The following is an 18,986-nucleotide window of genomic DNA, read 5'->3' as shown; positions in this document are numbered from 1 at the left end:
AATTCTGTGATTCTGTAATAACATCTAGAGAACACAAGTAGACATAACAAAATTTTAATTAAAAATCATTCTAAGATGTATAAGGGAGGGATGCACAAAAAGGTGAGAAAATCTATATAAGACATCCTAATAGGACTTCAATAACTCCCAAGAAGCAATCAAGCTCTAAGGGAAATGTTTTCAGTTTTAACTTTATAAGTTCTTTCCATGTGTTTCCAGGTTGCTCTAAAATCAAATTTAAAACAAAACAACAAAAAAATCTTCCTGTTCACTTTGAATAGTTACACCAAAACATCATGGACATCCGAGGCTTGTAGATATAATCAGTGGGAGACTGGATCATTTTCTGGTGTTTTCCTTGGATCTAGGATGAAGCTGAAAATGAAAGGCTCAACAGCTTTGCTCTGGAAGAGAAAGGTCTCTGCAAGTTAAAGCCTAATGCATTAGATGCTCAATAAAGAGTTGTAACTGAGATGCCCACTTGACCACAGACCTTTGGCTCACTCAACAGATACTGGAAAAGGTATTACAGAACTTGCAGACTCTTGCAAAAAAATCTATTTTGGAAGGCGAATATCTCAAGCTTGACACAAGTTTAGAAAAATAACTAGACCAGTACAAAAGGATGTTTACTGTATTATATTTCCTTTCTAAACACAAGCCTACTTTCTTTTATTAAAATAACAGTATGTATGTGCTTTATCTAGGTTAAGTAATCATTCCATCAACAAACAAGTACTGTACATCCCACCCGTCCAACTTTGGAAATACCCCAAATAAAAGAAAATACCAGTAGTAAAGGAACATCTCAGTTTTATTTGATTTTTCAGAAGAGCATCTTTTGTTCAGCTCACATGTATTGCTGTAATACCTTTGGGAGCAGTCAAGAATCACAGAGTCCGTCTCATGTTTGCTTTTACCCAGGTCTAATCTAAAATGCATACATTGGCATCTAAGGAGTGCTTTGTACACCCTATTGTACACTATACCAGCTCTTATTTTCTTAATTCAAAAGGCTCTTTTGTAGTCACATGAACATAGCTCTACTTGGTATGAAGTGGGAAAGCACACACGTAAGTCAGAGGAATTCTACTGAAGAAATGGAGTTACACCAGTTGAATTGTTAGTGTGAAGGAACAGGGTAAAACTTTTTGTTTAAATCAGTTGACCACAGAAAACTTTGCACATAATAGTCAAGGCTATAGCACGTTAAGAATACATTGTGAAAAGAGAAGAAATGCTGTGCTTTATTTTGAAGCTAATAAACCCTCCTTTTTCTCCTCTGTCATGTGCAAGTCATTTCTAGAAATGCCTCTTTGTTCAGGCTAAGAAGGCTGGCATGAGGAAAGAGAGGTGCCTGGTCCCTAAACATGAGATCCAATTGATATTAGTGATAAACTATTACTTTAAGGAGATCCATCTGTTTCTTATTTGGCATATTAGAATAGTAGCTTGTTACATTTTTACAAGAATTTGTGTGATCCAAGAAAAGCAAAACCTCATGTAATGAAAGAAAAAGAAAGAATACTTATTAAATAATCCCATCCATGCTGCACAACTCAAATATCCACCTCCAAAATGCCTTCATTTCTTTGCTTGGGGAGGGAAAGGAATGGAAGGCTACTTATTTCCCTTCAATTTTCCAAAATATACATAAAGTAACATCTCCTAAGTCAAGAATAAATCTTTTCTTCTTGCAAGTCTATGTTTTAGCACTTCTATGAAGTGCTGCTCTTCATACCTGTATTACAGGTAACAGGTTCATTCAAACTACTAAACTGGCCTTGCAGGAGTTTAAGCTAAAGGCAGGAGCTGGGAGTACGATGAAGTCAGGTCAACACCAACATATGATAGCAAGTAGCTTTGTATGGATAACATAAGTTGCAACAATTATTCTGAGCTGGATGTGGAAATACAGAAGTTGTGTTGCAAAGGTGGAAAGGAAAAAATGTCTTTCTTCAAGTATTAAGTATACAATTTTCTAATAAACAGAAAGGGCTCATGGTCAGCTTGTAGTGTATATAAGCTTGTTCAAGTACCTGAAAAAGTCATGAGTATCATTTCTTAGTTGATGCAGCCAATAGTAAAGTTGTGAATCCAGTGCTTCTGTTTTGTCCTTAAAATGAAATAAACCTATCTATTGATATTAATTACCTTCACTGTCCCTTCTTCTGGCTGGTGTTTAAATCAACATTGCAAAATACACACCTTCCTGATTCATAAGGTCATTTATGATTCAAAAGATCAGTTATATTTTCATTTTCAATGACATGTATTATCTATTGACAACATCCATGTATTTATACCATGTGTAAAATACTATTTAAGTATTTTACAATGCAATGTCAAGATGAGGTTGCAGAACATAAACCTACTTCTGAATGAACAGATAGTGAGAATTCAAGCCGTAAATATGATCAGAGTAACAGTTTAGTACAGACAGGGCTCCTAAGAGATTATCTAAATTTCAATATTATTTTCAACAAGGTTTCTATGTACTATAACGCCTACCATTCATTTTATGGAGCTGTAGGTTCAGGATGCTGCCATGAGTCAGCTGTAAGCAGGCCAAGTAGATAATGCAGTTAACTGCTATTACCATTAACCTCCAAATAATCATATTTTTTAATTGCCATATAACTGTACACAAGAAGCATTATTCTTTTTATAGAGAAGTACTTATCCCCATAGTCATGAGGAAAGACATTAAAACTGGTGTCAGATAGAAACTGCTGAAATATTCTTCAGTCTGCAAATGCTCCAAATTCACAATTAGTAAAATCAAATCATCAGGATTCAGAAACAAGAATTACCATTTAAACAAATGATTTTAGCATCAGAACCACAAGCTGATGTGCTTCCTTTTCAGTTTCAAAATGAAAGAGCAGTTAGTCACTTTCACAGTGTACAAGAGGTGCACAGAAACCAAACCTCCTCTGCCTTCAGCTGCAAACTGCTTGTGCCTAAGAGAAAGCAGCATGCAGTCCTGTTCCCCATCACAAGCCTCTGTTCCTGCCTCAATCCCAAGAGCAAAGGGCAGCACCACAAGTCCCTGTCAGTCCCTACTGCACTGCCAAAAACTCTCTGCTGATCTTCTACAATGCACTGGTACCATGTCAGCCCAGAAATAACAGTAGTGCTATGCATGAAATTTAGGATTTTAAACAACATAAAATGAACCAGACAGAAAAAGAGTGCTACTGATTATTAGTACAGACAGTAACAGATGAAACCCAAGAGTGCTCTGTTACATGAAGGCTAATATTCAAGTATGGCATTTAATTTTCATAATACATTTGGCTAATTGGATATTCTGCTAGCTGCAATTTATGGGCTGCCAAGTTTGCAACATGAATGAATGCTAAGGACGTCTTCACACAGGAAATTGAAAAGAACTCTGGTTTCCTAGGCTGGAAGGATAAGGCGTTGCTTCTTTCAGAACTATTACTTAGAAAATAATGCATCATGAAGCATGGTGAGTCTCTGTGAGACTATAGAGAAGTGCTGATCCTTTGCTAAGGCTGCTGCTAATTCCTCCTGCTCACAGAAGTGCTACTGGTAATACGTAGTATATATAGACACACTAAAATGGAAAATACCTCTTTCCCTTCAGCTGCCTAGCAATGAGGATGTCTTGATCCCAGAGACAGTGTTAATCAGTTTCCAGTTGGACTTTAGACTCCTTGCTCTGATTTCAAAACCTTGCTTTAAAAAGGAGAGAGGGAGAGAGAGAGAGAGAAAGAGAGTATACAGAGAGAGCACAGAGACAACTACACATATCTGTCGTCTGTGCTTCAGAATAAGTTGTACTGGAACTTTCTGTAAGTACCGTGCTGGAAGTCCCAGTAAAGCCAGGCATCCCCACACAACTTTCACTGTTTTTGATGGAAAAGTTGTGATATAAGCTATTATGTAAAGGTAACATCTGTATCGGGAGATCTCAGCTCTTTCTCAGCTAAGCGTGAAACAAAAGAGCAGAATTATTTTCAGGGCTGAAAAGCTATGAACCTGTACTTAATTTTAGAAAACTGATGATTGAAAATTTCACCTTTGTTTCACCTGAGTTATTGCAATACAACATGTCACCGTGTCACTTACCTCAGGGGAACATAACTGCAGTGAAGGTCAGGTAACAGAAGGTTTCCTAAACTTGTTTTCATCATGAGCACTGTTCTTTCCTGTGAATAAAGCACAGCAACTCTGCCATGAGGAGACCTTTCCTTTTTGAGGCCAATACTGCCTCACAAATATTTTTAGAAATATGACGGTGCCTGCTGTATCTGGACACAGCACCACCTGCGGATAATTTGGGTGGCAGGGCTTACCACATAATTCGACATCAGGGTGCTACATGTGCTGTCAGCTTTCTGGTGCGGGGACACTGGTGGTGGTGGTGGGGACTCCCTACAAGTCCACCAGGGCCTGTCCCATGTCCCACCACCCCAGATAGGAGCAGGGCACGGGGGCAGCCCCAGCCCTGGGCATCTCCCTGGGGACAGGACATGGGCCCAGCTCAGCGGGTCCCATGGCCAGGCAGCGCAGGGCTGTGAGGAGCTGGAGCCCTGCCCCGCTGCACCTCTCTGGGGCAGGAGCTGAGGCCCAGGGCTGGTGTGGGGGCCGGGGCAGACAGGGAGAGCCCCAGGGGGCCAGGCAGGGACACCAGGGCCTGTTGGTGCCCCCAGGGCCTTAACACTCTAAAGCCGCATTCATTTCCACAATGCCTGTGGAAATATAGCTGAGTAGATTGTGTATTTTTTCTGAGTAGGATTGTGATAGCAGGCTTGTGAGCTTTAAAGCTATTAAAACTGTCAATACACTGTTCATATATAAAGTAATATTTGTTTTCTAAATCAGTAGACCTTGAACAGCTCAGCTGGAACAGGGAAGGGAAGAAACTGCTGAAACACAGGCTTTTTTGGTTTCAGTAAGGAAAAAAACTCATCTTACTTATGTGATAACTTCCTCTTCTTCCTTACTCAAGACTTATGAATCAACCTGCTTTTCAGAGCTCTGAACATCTTGATTTGCATTCCTCTTCTCACAATGGAGAGAAGCATGAGGATTTTCACTAGAATCATTTGGCAGTATTTGGGCAGAACTTACCCAACCTTGGTGCTTCTCTTTCACCACTGAGGCCTCCTCAGTCTCTGGCTGCAAGGTAATGTGTGCCTTAGTTTCTTCCTAGCAGAATAGATTGCCCATTCAGTCAAATCATGAAATGCATTTATTTCCAGGGTAGTGCAAATATTGCCATCAAAACTGAAAATAATCCTGCATTCTTCCCCAGGTGTAGGCGTCATGAAGACTTTTTAAAATAAGGTTCATTAATAATCCTTTGTTGAAAGCATCAGATTTTGTCCCATCAACACAACCCTTATCATTAGTGACAGTACATTATCCTTCCAGACAGATATAAAGAAAAAGGTTCAGTGCATTAACAAAATTAATTTCTAACATACATGTAACTCACCCCTACTTGTTTGCAAACTGTGAACCAATAATTAAAATTAAAACAGTACATGAAATGTAGAAAAACGAAACACAAAACTATTGCAATCCAAAGTACGTGTGGAGAACAAAGAAACCCAATTAAGACTGTCACAATACTTTTGCCTTTGAGTCATCGCACCAGTAGATACAGCAAGTTGCCCAGAACCTATGTTTCACCAGAATGCATCAACACTGCAATTAAGGCAATCATACATTAGATTTCTGGAAAGTATTGGAAGCCTGGGTTTAGAGCGGGAAGTGAGAACAGGGCTTTCAAAAGGAAGAAGAGAGATGGTCACTACCAACAATTCATCATAACTGAAATTATTCCCAGAAGAACTTCCTGTCCTCAAAAAAATCTGAGAAAAAGGTTTTGAAATTCTAGAAATGTGCCATTACAACATTTTTAATACAAAAAGTCTCTTTTTGTGGTTAAAATCATCTTCTCCTGATGAAACTTAATTTAGTTTATATTAAAAGTTTAAAAAATAAAAAATAAAAGGAAAAAAAAAAAGGTCAACATTAAAATGAAGTATGTTTGTTTGTTTCTTAAGTCACTCATATATTCACTGAGCCCCATGCCAGTCCTAAAATTTCAAAATCAACAGCATCATTGTGGGATAAGAAAACTGTTTTCTGTATATCCACACAACAAAGGGAACATATTAGCAGTTCAAGTTCTTCCCGGTTTCCTACCATTGTGGCTCAGAAGTGACCTTTGAGAACTACCTTGGTGAATAGAAACATAGTCTAGACCTCCAAACTTTCAAATGTACAATTATCTCCTTATACCACATTGTAATAAATATAATATATATTATTATACTTCTAAAAAAGAGCTATGCAGATGACCTTAAGGGACTAAAAATTAGGAGCTCCTTCAACCAAGTCAACACAAAATTCTTCTAGTAGATTCACAAAATTGGTGTGTTAAACATACATACCTATATTTTATTAGGGCCTTTGCCTGACAAATAAATTAGTCACTGTTCATGCTGAGACTGTTATGAGAAACTAGATAAAAATTAAAAAAATAAAATAAAAATAAAGGATACCATATTTGAAAAGCTTAAGAGAAGTCAGGGGCAACTTCCCTTTTGCAGCATCCAGTTTTTCCAATCATCTTTTCCCTAAAGTACAAAACAGAGTAGCAAGAAAAAAAATTAACTTATCTGAATTAGCACAAGTCATAAATTTATGGAACTTAAGATCAGAAAAGACTGCTTGATAAAGCAATCTGAATTCCCGCATATGACAAGCAGTCAGATTTTACTGGGCTCTCATGCTGTGCTCAGTTCCTAATATATGAGAGGCACACGCTATGCATTTGGCTGAAGCATGTCTTCGAGACAGCCCTCCAGCTGAGAAATTGTGGAGATATTTAGGCACAATGTGCAAGTATAAAAGAAATGAGCAAGAAAGAGAGTTTGAGAAACAATTAAAAAAAAAAAAAAAAGTAACTATCCATTAACTACAATCTAACCACCCCCAAATCCGTATCTGGAGTTATGCATATCCATCCTGGTGGATATCCACCTTTCCCTGAAGTAGCTGAAAAACTACACCATTATGTTTTGACAAATCTAGTGTTAGTCTTACTATTCCAAGTTAGTCTTACTATCCCAAGCGTCATAACTATACTGTTAAACTCACCTTTCTGGGTGGAAGTCATGCTGGCACCACAGTAATTTTGTTTTAATTTTTTATTTTTTTTTTAATTTTTTTTTTAATTTTTTTTTTAATTTTTAATTTTTTTTTTTTAATTTTTTTTTTGTTTTAAGATTAATGAGATGGTTTAACCATATTGAAGGAATACCGTTTTGTGACCACCATGGTGATGATGATAATAGAATATGCTATACATATAACTTGAAGTCTTTTTTAGTGTTGGCTACTGTTTTGTTGTGTTTTTTGTTTGTTTTTTTTTTCTCTTTTTTAAATCAAAGTTAAAAATGAAGTTTTAAATATGATGTTCGAGAGCTATCATGAAATGGCACAGTCTTCCTTCTAAGCATGCAGTCAATAAATTCCTTCTCTCTTTATAGAAAAATAAAATACTTCTCAAAGTTGAAGAACTATTTCTGTTCACGCCCAACTGCTCAGTCAGTTATAGCTTTCCCAAACTTCCGACTATCCCACTGTATTTAAATTTTGACAGTGAACAATGCCCAAAGATGTTAGAAATCTGGGGAAAAATGGTTTAGCTGTTCTCAACTGCAGGACAAGTTATGGAAAATTATTCTCTTTTAATCAGTATGCCAGATCACACTACAAGGAGGAGAAAATTAGTTTAGCTTAGAAATGGTCTACATTAATGAGAAATATCTTAGAATTTCTTGTGTGGATTGCTTTTTATTTCACTGAGTAAATTGTGCATACTTATTTCTCATTGTAATGGCTGAAATATATATCAAGAAAGCAGCAGTATGCATGCTTACTTGTTTATATGCTCGTTAATGAACTGAAGTACAATGAGCGGTTTTGGGGAGAGCATGAGTCTCTTTAGTCCTCAAAAAGGGATTTCTAATATAAAATTACAGTGCTCCTTTATGATAGTAAAATGACTGCGTAGTGACAGTACCACGTAGAAACTCTATTATAGGTCTGTAATTTCTCAAAATACTTTAGAAGAATCTACACCAAATCAGGAGTTGCACTCAGATTGTTGCCATGGTCATCACTACATCTGAGGAGTGCTTTGTAATGGTATTTGTGAAATTATAGATCCATAGCTGTTAAGGCTAGAAAGGACCACATACAATATCTCATGTTCCCTGTTTTTAGTACAACCATATAATTTCACCCAGCTGTGTGTCTCCATTGTTTGCTAAAGTATACCATCCACTCTGTTTGAAGACTTCAAGAAATGGTAAGCTCACTGTTCCTCTTAATAATTTGTTCCAGTGGCTGATAACTTCATTGTTAGCAACTGAGAAGTTTAATACTAATCTAGGAAGCAACCAAAAAATACTGGGAATATCTCCACCTGTTTAAGCGATGGTATTCCAGATAATTAATATCCTTCTAACCAGGTCTGTTCATCATAAAAGCAACAGGGCTTTAAGAATTATTTTTTTTAGTAACCACTACTTTTGTGATTTTTTTTCACATTTGTTTCTCATCATTTGAGTTTCTAGAAGCTTATAAAATTTGGAGGCAAATCCCCTTTCTGGTTTCCATCTTCACAGGCCACAATGCTTTCAAACAATGGCCGATACTTTCTTCTGTAGCTTTCCGTGATTTCCATGCAGCCTTTTTTCTTGATAGAATGGAAGCCTTCTTCTCACAATGAAATTATTCCCAGATGGACTCATTGCCGAAAATTCATGAGAACTCCTGCACATGTACAAAAAAGGAATAAAAAATGAGAGTACTTTTTGAGATGCCACAAAACACATTTCCAGATAAATTGATAGTTTGCATTTTTGCAGACCTTTACATCTTCCAAGTATTGGGCATGCATTCATCATCCAAAAAGATTAGTGATATTAAATGCCATAAACATTATTTTTCTAAGGTTCTGCTTCACCATCACTGTCAGGTTTAGCTGCCACAGTTCAAGGGATAATAAAACTACTATGTATGACTGACAGACTTAGGTTCTGTAGTGTACCCAACTTTGACAAGTACATCACCAGTAGAATTCTTGGAAATCTCACTCCCTGGAATGGGGTTAGGATACGGAAAGAGTGTGTCACATGAAGACTGACTGCTACCATATATTAAGACCAGGTGGTCTTAATGGGTGGGCTACAACCCTCTTATCTGCCCTCCCCCTGTAAATCTGTACTCACTTTGAAGCTTTACCCTTATAAGTTCTGAGTCCTTTATTAGAAGCTGAGGCTCAGCAGCATAGAGGATTAGCCTTTATTGTCTCACTCATGGCCAGGCCTGTCTGAAGGCCCTTTTTTTCTATGAGAGGTGCTTATTGATGGCAGAAGTCCTGTGGAGGGTAATTCCCAGAATACATCCACACATGGCAGTGGACCACAGCGCAGAGACTCCTGACTGAAACTGACAGCTGAGATGGTCTAACTGCACACTTCAGCATTATGCAGAGAAGCTGTTAAGGTCCCCAGAGCACCTCAGCCATGTTTTTATGGCACTTCACCCAACCAAGCCAGCCCTAGCTCAAGTTCACAGTCATCCTCATCCAGACCAACTAACTCAGTGCCCCTCTCACCATGACTGCAGCACTAGTAGTGACAGACCAGCAGGAACTGTCCACAGCAGTTTAGAAATGATTGCAGAAAAATGCTCTAAAGAAAGCAAGAAAGTTCTCACAAGTTTTATATTTATCATCTGTTACACCGACAGAGAAAAGCTAAAGTTTGACTGATTTGATCAAACTAAGCTATTCAAGCATCTTCTACCTAATTTTAGGCCAAAGAAAATCACAGCAATGCAGAAGCAGCTGATAAATCAAAAGCAGAAAATCAGGAATTAAAGCTCAGTTCAGGCCTTTCATCTTTATTACCCTTCTTTATGTGCATATGGTAGGTGTTCAACACTTTCCAAGTCCGTACGATACTCCTTGTGCTTCAGGAGCTTTAGGGCTGTAGTCTTCTATAAAAAGGCAACCTAAGAGTTTCCTGTGGCCGAGAGTTGAATGTGTTATTTGTTACCAGCTGGTTCATGGTTAGAATGAGCCCAAGTCTTGGCTTTAAGTGATCGGACTTACTTCAAACCACTCACTCCTGGGGTGAATTCATGTACAGAGAGAATTCTGGCGCAATATTTTATTTCTGACTTATGGCACATGACCGTTTTTTTCTAAACCAATATTAAAACCAGAAACTATAACATGCCAAATGCAGACTGCATTTTTTGGAAAGCTGATACCAAACGTAACAGTAAATGAACCCTTTTGAAAGGTTAAAGTTGCTTTCATATAAAACTTTTTCTACCAGGAAATGGAAGTGGAATGTTGAACTAAACATTTAACTTGAAAGAACTGCACACCGATTCCATTGGTTGCATTATCCTTTAAAATAAGAAAAGCAAAAGGGTTTTATGAGTGTATATAGCTCTAGTTTCATAAAAAAAAGTATTATGGTGATGAGGTAAAATGAATCCCAGTATTTTGGATGCTTCTTTTAACCTTCCAACAGCTCCCTCCTTGCGCATTAAGCGTTCTGGGGTGAGGTTTCACAGTATGGCTGAATTCATCTAACAGTCCTGCTCCTTACATTTCTCCCTGCATACTCCCTTTCCTGGCATTCAGGCCTATTGCTTCCCTTCCACCCTCTCTGACTTTCATGTGGCCCTTCAATAAGCCCGTTTGGATTACTAAACCAACACAACACTATCCTTTTTTTTTATTATTATTTTGCTGAGTTAGTTTTCTACCAGCTGGCAAGTTGAACCAGCCCTAGGAGTGACACAGATACCAGAGCTCCTGCAGAAAAAAATGGCTAAGAGCAGCCCTCCTAGATCTGCTCAGTATGCCCAGGAAACCTCAAACCCTTAAAGCACCCATTCTAAATAATGTGATTGCTTCCTACATATACACTTATAGGACCCACTGGAGATTGTGGACCTGTTACACTAGCTTCTGCAAAAAGGTAATGGAAGAAAATAATCATACCAAACAGATTTTCCACTTACAGAGACAAGAAAGATGCCAACAAAGAGGCCAACAGATGCACCATAGGGTGGTTATGCATTCCCAGGAGCAGACTCTGCTGGATGAGGGCAGAGATCTGTGCATCTTCATATTAAGCAATCAAAGAATGCCCTTTTGCTGGATACAATTTTCTGACTGGGGAGAGAGGGAGCTGATTTTACACAGTTTCCTTGTCTCAATTTTGATTCCTTCATCATTCTGTGGAAAGAAGAAAAAAAAAAAAAAAAAAGCCATTCAAATGAACTTGGCACACTGAGCTACTGCTGATTTGCCAGATTCCAGTGTCCTCAAGTGTGACACAGCGTTATTATTCAGTGTCCTGTATTTAAAATCAGAAGTGATTTAATCTGGCTTTCTGCCATCCCACTTGCTGACATGTTGACACCATGTAAATAATACATAGCTCTGTGGCCACACTACTTTCATGCCACACGCGGAGAGAAATAGACAACACCTGCTATTATTATTAGCCACATCTTAGATACCTTGGAAATGTGCAAAAGGAACATCAAAATTAATTCAAACATGTTGTGGTCTCCAGCTCCAAACTCCTTCATTAGGACTGAAAAGGAAGCCATGCATGTACTGTAATTAAAAACAGAAATTGCTGATTTACATCTCACACCCTTTTAAAGTCACCATTCTGAGACTGTTGCTAAATAACTGAGTCTATTGAATGACACAAGAACTTAAACCAGCAAGATATTTCTCTGTACACCATTGAAAAGGCCACCATTTTAGAAGAAAGCTCACAGAGCAACAAAAGCTCAGTTCCAGGCTGCAAAATTCTAGTTGTGTAATTAATTTCAGACACTGCCTCCCCTGCTAGCATTAGCTTGTCTACTTCTACTCTCCTGTTCATGTCAAAATATAAACCTACCAATGTCATCAGGGCAGACTCATTAAACCAAAGTGAAATTATGATTTTCACTGGGGAATACTGCAAAGCAATGATAGCACATCTGATATGTCACCTACTTCCTATAAGAGCAGCTTTTATCATCTAAATGTCATACACCCTCAGTCATATTGGGAACAAGAAGCAATATATACTGCTTCTCAGAGGACATATAACATTGAAATTTGCTGTCTTTATCAGTGGTCCCCGACTACTGCTACATACACCTCCTTTTCACAGATTTGTGACACAAGGAAGTGGGTGATTATACTTTACCTTTTCATAGTGTACACCAGAAGAAAACTTGTTCATCCTCATTTCACTGCACCTATGCCATCAGAGGAGGGTCGTGACTTGTGTCATTCTTGTGAAAACAAACAAGAATAACTATGAAGTCAGAGAAGACAGCAAAATACAACAAATTTGATGAAAAATAAAAATCAAGTGTTTATACTTCGGAAGCTGGGAAGCCTGCATTGTTGCGAACTCACCTCAGTCCTCACTCTGTGACCAACACTAGGGAATTACACCTATGTATGTACACGGTTCCCTACTGACTTTAGATTCCTAAAACCATAAATAAAAGAATCTCTGGCACCAAACCTCTGAACTTTGCAACTAGATCATAATTTCTTAGGGAAAATCAGATATACAGCTTGAAATGCCTTGCCCAAGTGAATTCCTCTGGAAACTCTGGAAACATGCAAACATAAAAAAGAAAGGGAGGGGTTCTTTTCAGCTCCTATGAGACAGGCAGAGCACAGAGAAATTTAGTTTATTTCTGCTCAAGGATGAATACATTGGACAATATTCTGTACTTGTCCACATTGTTCAAAAAGATCAGCATTTTGAGTGTCCCAGACTGAGACCAATTCTTTCTGTTTTATCCATTAAGAAGACCAGGAATCTTGTGGTCTCTTTTCAAAGGAATGTCTTTGTCCAGAATCTTGCCTCAGAGATTTTATTTGCAATATGTTATTTAGAAAAGAAAAGAACACTGGAATGACTTCCTGATTTCTTTACTAAATCTGTTCTCAATCTACTTTATTCCAAGCTTCTTTATAGAGAGTTCCTTACATGATATTCTACTGTGACGCTCTGTAATTACACACATGCTGGTCAAACTTTCTCTTGACTGGAAAAGGGTTGTACTAACTCCAGTAAACTGAAAGAAAAAAAAAAAAAAAAAAAACGTGGAAAAGAGTAGGTTGGTTGAGATGATAACTCACTGTTCAGGATGTGATTTCTTTTCTTACAGTTGCTCTGGGTAATGTGAATGCTTCTCACACAGAAGTGAGAAAACCTATCTTGTGAGGTTTTGTGCAGTTTTTGTTTTGCCTGGGGTTTGGATTTCACAAGGCTAACTAGATTGCCCTTGTCTAGGAAACCCCGGGGGTAAAGCCAGATGGTGTCTGCATGCAAGCTAGAAAGAGTGAAAACTGGAGAAGGGTAGTGGCTGAAAACTAGGGAATAAAAAACACTGAACTGGACTAGCGGGTAAAATATAAAAAGTTAACAAGAAGTGATGAAGTGGCACAACAAGGGTAATGAAGTGTGCTCTCTACAGGAAGAAACGTGTTTCGAGAAGAACATCAAATGTGTTTGGACCTTTTTTCTAAAGTTCCCTCAGAGCTTCTTTTGGTGAGGTTTTTCTTCTGCCTTCTCAGTGCAAGTCTTGTGAGAATATTATTAGCTCCAGAAAATCCCCCAAATTCTTGTCATGTGATATATACCTATATATAAATAAATTACTCCAAACAGGTAAAAAATAGCACAAAAATAGCACAGAAGGAGCACAACTAGAAGCCAGCAGCACTGCCTGAATGGTCAACTGTGGTAGCCTGACTCAACTGCTTCCTCTACCAAAATGTCCTATTTAAGTGACATAAAACATACAGGTAAGTCTTGCCTTTTGTGCAGCTGAATGTGCATCAACACCAAAAGAGCAAAATCTGGTAAACGTGAGCTACTGACAGCAGCAGTGAGTCTCTTCGAGAGGAAATGGTGCACTCTTCCTGTCGTTGCGGTTTCCTCTCTTGGTGGTGGAGGGGAAGGAACGAGGGAAACACAGACTGCCACATTCAAAAGCAAATGCTTCCAGCGCCGAGGCCTTCTTGCACTTTATCTGACATCCGTAGTTACAAACTTGAGCACATGTGGTTCCAAAGAAATGTTCAGAGGGGAAGACAGCAGCACAAGCATGGCCTGTTCCCTGCAGTGACTGAGCAGGGGGTGCTGAATGCCAGGCCTGGCCGGTGGGGCAGCAGGCAGAACTGTGACCCACCAGAGGTGACGTCAGGTGCTGATGGCAGGGAAGTGGTGGCACGAAGCAGGGTAGGGGGTACATACGTGCATGAGACCAAATGGAGGTCAGAGGCATTTAATTTCCCTGTTCGTGTCACTTGCAGAACAACCTAAAACAATACACAAAAGTAGCAGAGGTTTTTGCACTATAACTATTATAGCCCCATCCATACAGCATTTTGAACATTTTCTGTGATACAACACTACTATTAACATCTCAGTTTTCACATCTAAAGGCACACAGTACTCCACGTGGAGGTGTAATCTTTGCTTGATTGTTTACAATTCCAGTGTTATACCCTCTCTTATCTGTTCACTTTGGCTAATGTGGCTTGATGATTTCACTCTGTGTTTTCCCTTTTCAATTGTATACATCAGATAGCAGATATTTGTACTTCCCTCCCATCATATGACACATTTTCATAACGCAGAGCGACAACATGGCAGGCTTATTTTTGCAAAGAATTATCCTTGATCTACTCTATGGTATTTTTTAGAAACTAGCACTAATTTTTACAGTATAAATTAGGAAATGCAAGGTGCAGACTGTGCAAATATTAAATTCTGTGTTACATTTCTGCAGAAAATTGGTATTCACTCAGTCTGTGGATAATTCATGTCTGAAAGAGCCTCTTTAAAACTGTGTTATCTGCTTTATCTCTGTGCTAGCATGCTCCCTCTGATATGACTGACGCTTTGGAAGACATTGCCGTGAAAGGAGACTACGCTTACAGCAGTGCACTTGAAAGCTAATAAACTGTCATCCATCTTCATTATACAGTATGCGCTGGGATAAACAATGGGGAAACCAGGGGCTTACTGAGGCTGCATAAAAAAGTGGTGAATCAGAATTTCATTGAAAATGTGTTGAGGACACTAGGCTGTAATTTTAAACGTGTTCAACGTTCCAGATAAATGTCTACTTAGCTTTCTGTACAGAACTTAAATACCTGAACTCCACTTAACTCCAGCTTAAGGTGAGCACCCTCACACTCCTCAGAACGGCAATAGGCAGCTACTTGCATGCTAAAGGATTACATACCCCAAAAATCTGGACACTAGTTCTTGATGATCAATAGTGTTAGCCTACCAGCTCACTTCAGTCTTGAACAATGCATTGTTGCCTACCTACACACTAGGAGTAGGCCATCACCACACATCTGAAAACTAACTCAACAGTAATGAATGAGAAATATCCCTCTTGGCCTCTGTTTGAACCTGTGACATAGGCTGAACAGTTACGCATACCATTGTAACCATCCTAGCCCTCCAGTCTTACTATCCTGTGTACCTCTAATTAAATGCGCAAAAAATAAATGTTTTCCTGACAGTCTTTTCTCAGGCTTGGTATGAGTGACCTGAGAATGTCCAGAAAACTGCTATGAAAAGATGTTATGAAACAATTTTTCATTCTAAAAACTATTTTTGATTACACACACACACAAATTCACTAATTTCAAGAAAATGCAACAGCAGTCTAAGCTTGGATTGATGTGTCTGGAAACTACAGCAAAGTTTACATGCTCCAGTTACAATAAACAAATTAAAAAATAAAATAGTTACTAATGATATGTTGTGGTTGTTTTTTGTTGTTGGTGGTGGTTTTTTGTGTTTTTTTTTTTAAAAAAAAAAAAAAGGATTTATGCTTTTAAGATTACAACAGTGAAAGATTTAGCAGGCCAAAGTGTCTTCCTTTTCTATTCCAACTAAATCATATACTATTTGGGGTAGAAATTTGGCAGGGAACTCTGCTAGCTTATCCCTGTATTGTGTTTGGACTGATTTCTTTATCTTTTTTTGATAGATAGACGTCTAGCCTATCCCTGAATATCTTCAGTGGTACTGATTCCAAAACTTCAGTTGGCAGCTGCTTTCCTTGGCTAAGAGTCCTTATATTTATAAACTTTTCCCTGATATATAATCCTAATTTTACCCTCACAATGCTTAGGGCTACTTTTCTTTCTTTCCTTCTTTGTTATTAATTAATGAGAATAATTGAACATTGCCTCTTTTTAGTTCCCTTTCTATTGTGAACAATAAAATATGTCACTTTAAACATCCTGGAATTAACATGATTAAATCTCTCAACATCATACTGTGGGTCTTATTTTGCAAGACTACCATCATTATTCTTCCATATCTCAAGATTCATCCATTTTTTGTTACACAAAATATCTAAAACCACCTACAGCTCTTCAGCTCTTGACCATAAATGACCATAAGCAACACTAAAGTTGTCCCTCCTCATTATATGTTTTTCATGGATTTTTCTCATATAAAAGGTTAGACTAGCTGATTCTGTGGATTCATACCGAAAACATACAAGTTTCTAGAGCTGAAAAATATCAATACTGCAAAAAGAATGATGCTCATAGTTGAGACAACAGTTGGAGAAACTAAATCTCATTAGAAAAGAAATAAAACAGTAGGTCAGTATCAGTGTTAATGCCACCAAATTGGGTGGCTGATGTCTCTGTAACTGCTGCAAGACAGTTAAGCAAGGCCAGAGAAGGAGAGATTTATCTTTAGAGGGAGTAAAGACAATGCGAGAAAAGGAGTGGTGGGCTCTGAATTAGCACAATGAAAAGCTGCTGAAAAGGAGACATTTCTAGGATCTGAAGAAGGGACTAAAAACTGGATAAAAAGTTCTGGGGACTTGTTTTTAATTTGGAAAACTGCGGAAGATTATGTCAGCCATGCCATGCAAAGCAGTGTCACTCAAGAGCAACTCATGGCTGTGGATCCTGGGAGGAAAGGGGATGAACTGTGTCATGAATGCAGAGAAAGGTGCAGTAAGCCAAGTCCTATCTTTCCACTGAACATTTCCTACCTTCTAGCAGTTTTTTCCTCAGTGTGTACCCGAGTTTTGTGCATTCCCTCCCAAGGAACCCAGGCTTGTTCCTAGGTGCATTATAGAATCCTGTACATCTTTCCTGGGCAAATCCTATTATGTGCATTAAAACGCACAAGTCTTTTGGTGGACCTAGCCCACAGAGTATCACAAAATCAACATAAATCAGAAGAAGTACCTTATCACTCTGGCAATCCTATCAGACACCTATTTGTGTCATTGAACAGCTGGCTTCAAGTGCCCCAATTGGCCATTACAGCCTCAAGGATCAAACAACAGGATGCGTGAACGCACACAGAGAGATGGATCACAACAGTATAACTCTGGGAGTCTTTTTTATTAACAGGATGACCACTTGGTTCAGACAGTGTTTGCTCAAGCTTCCGGACACATTTCATCCTCATCAAGCATGCTCATATAACTAATGAGAGCTTTACCAGAGCATCTCCCATGTAGACAGTAATCTCATTTCCCAAGACATTCTCACACTACAAACCTGGCATGCATGTTTCTAGGTACCATGTAATCATTTATATTTTGTCAGTAGTTATATAGTATGAAATGTGCCGTGGCCATTCAAATGCTTTTGACTATTTTGCTAGCTCAGTTCCAACCATAAAAAGTAACTCGGACAATACAAATTATAAAAAAAAGAAAAAAAAGAAAAAAAAATGCTTCATCTGGGCATCTGCTACTTGTAGTGATAATTAAATAAGTTGTTTTAAAGTAGGAATGTTGTGGCCACTGAGTACATAACTCCCAAAAGGCTCAGGTCTGACCTCATTTGCCAGGTAGCTTTTAACCACTACACCATTTCCTCTGAGCTGTGAACCCTTCAACCCATGCATGTGCATCTGGATCAGCATGTTGAAGTGATGTTCATTTCTGCATCACACTGTCCCCTATCATCAAGCTGTGGATTACCACGTTCTTCTTTTTACCATAGGACTGTCGCTTTTAGTACGTGGGAAATGTGGTTCCTTTTTTAAATAAAGGAAGTCTGAGTAATTCTGCAAAGCCACGAAGGCTAAACTCTACATACACATTTATTCCAACAACTTACATCATTTCAGCTTTTGCAGCTCTGACATCCAAAATAACTTCATTAAAATCAAAGTTTGTAAGCAATCAAGCCACTAATTTGCTACCAAGCATTACTACTGTATTGTAATGTTCATATTCTATACAAACCCTTTGGCAGCACGGCTTCCAAGCTGAAGAACCGCTAGATTTAATCTGACTTAGAGAAAAGTTCTACTACACCCCTTAGGAAACCAACAGATGTACGGGAGATCCATAATCAATTAGCATGAGGATATAATGGGACGAGGTGGCCGAGTGGTTAAGGCGATGGACTGCTAATCCATTGTGCTCTGCACGCATGGGTTCGAATCCCATCCTCGTCGATGTGCAAACATTTAACTATTGGGGAGTGTCCAGAGAAGGGCTACAAAGATGGTGAAGGGCCTAGAGGGGAAGATGTACCAGGAGCAGCAGAGGTCACTAGGCCTGTTCAGCCTGGAAAAGAGGAGGTTGAGGGAAGACCTCCTCACAATCTACACCATCCTCATGAGGGAGACTGGAGGTGCAGGCGCTGATCTATTCTCTTTAGTGACCAGCAATAGGACCCAAGGGAATCGTATCAAGCTGAAACAAGGGAGGTTCAGGCTAGACATCAGGAAGAGGTTCTTCACTGAGAGGGTGCTCGCACACTGGAACAGGCTCCCCAGAGACATAGTCACTGCACTCAAGCCTGTTGGAGTTTAAGAAGCATTTGGACTGTGCACTTAGTCACACGGTCTGAATTTTTGGGTAGA

At 38.8% G+C, this 18,986-nt stretch overlaps 1 long non-coding RNA gene and 1 other non-coding gene across 2 annotated transcripts in view; one reads left to right on the top strand and one right to left on the bottom strand.

Moving 5' to 3' along the window:
• Positions 1–5,206: 5,206 nt before the first annotated feature.
• LOC137853875 (uncharacterized) overlaps positions 5,207–18,986 on the bottom strand; it is a 170,365-nt gene continuing 156,585 nt past the window's right edge. The window contains exons 23-25 of the long non-coding RNA XR_011094781.1: positions 12,291–14,428; positions 11,098–11,314; positions 5,207–8,826 (exon numbers count right to left, since the gene is read on the bottom strand). This is a non-coding gene — a long non-coding RNA (uncharacterized lncRNA). The remainder of the gene's footprint in view (positions 8,827–11,097; positions 11,315–12,290; positions 14,429–18,986) is intronic.
• Positions 18,494–18,575, top strand: TRNAS-GCU (transfer RNA serine (anticodon GCU)). Its single transcript has one exon. It is a non-coding gene; the product is annotated as a tRNA-Ser (tRNA).

This window comes from Anas acuta, chromosome 3 (assembly GCF_963932015.1).
Source record: "Anas acuta chromosome 3, bAnaAcu1.1, whole genome shotgun sequence".
In the NCBI taxonomy this organism is placed as follows: Eukaryota; Metazoa; Chordata; class Aves; order Anseriformes; family Anatidae; genus Anas; species Anas acuta.
Note: the sequence above shows the minus strand (reverse complement) of the source record. Positions and strands in the feature narration are given on the sequence as shown.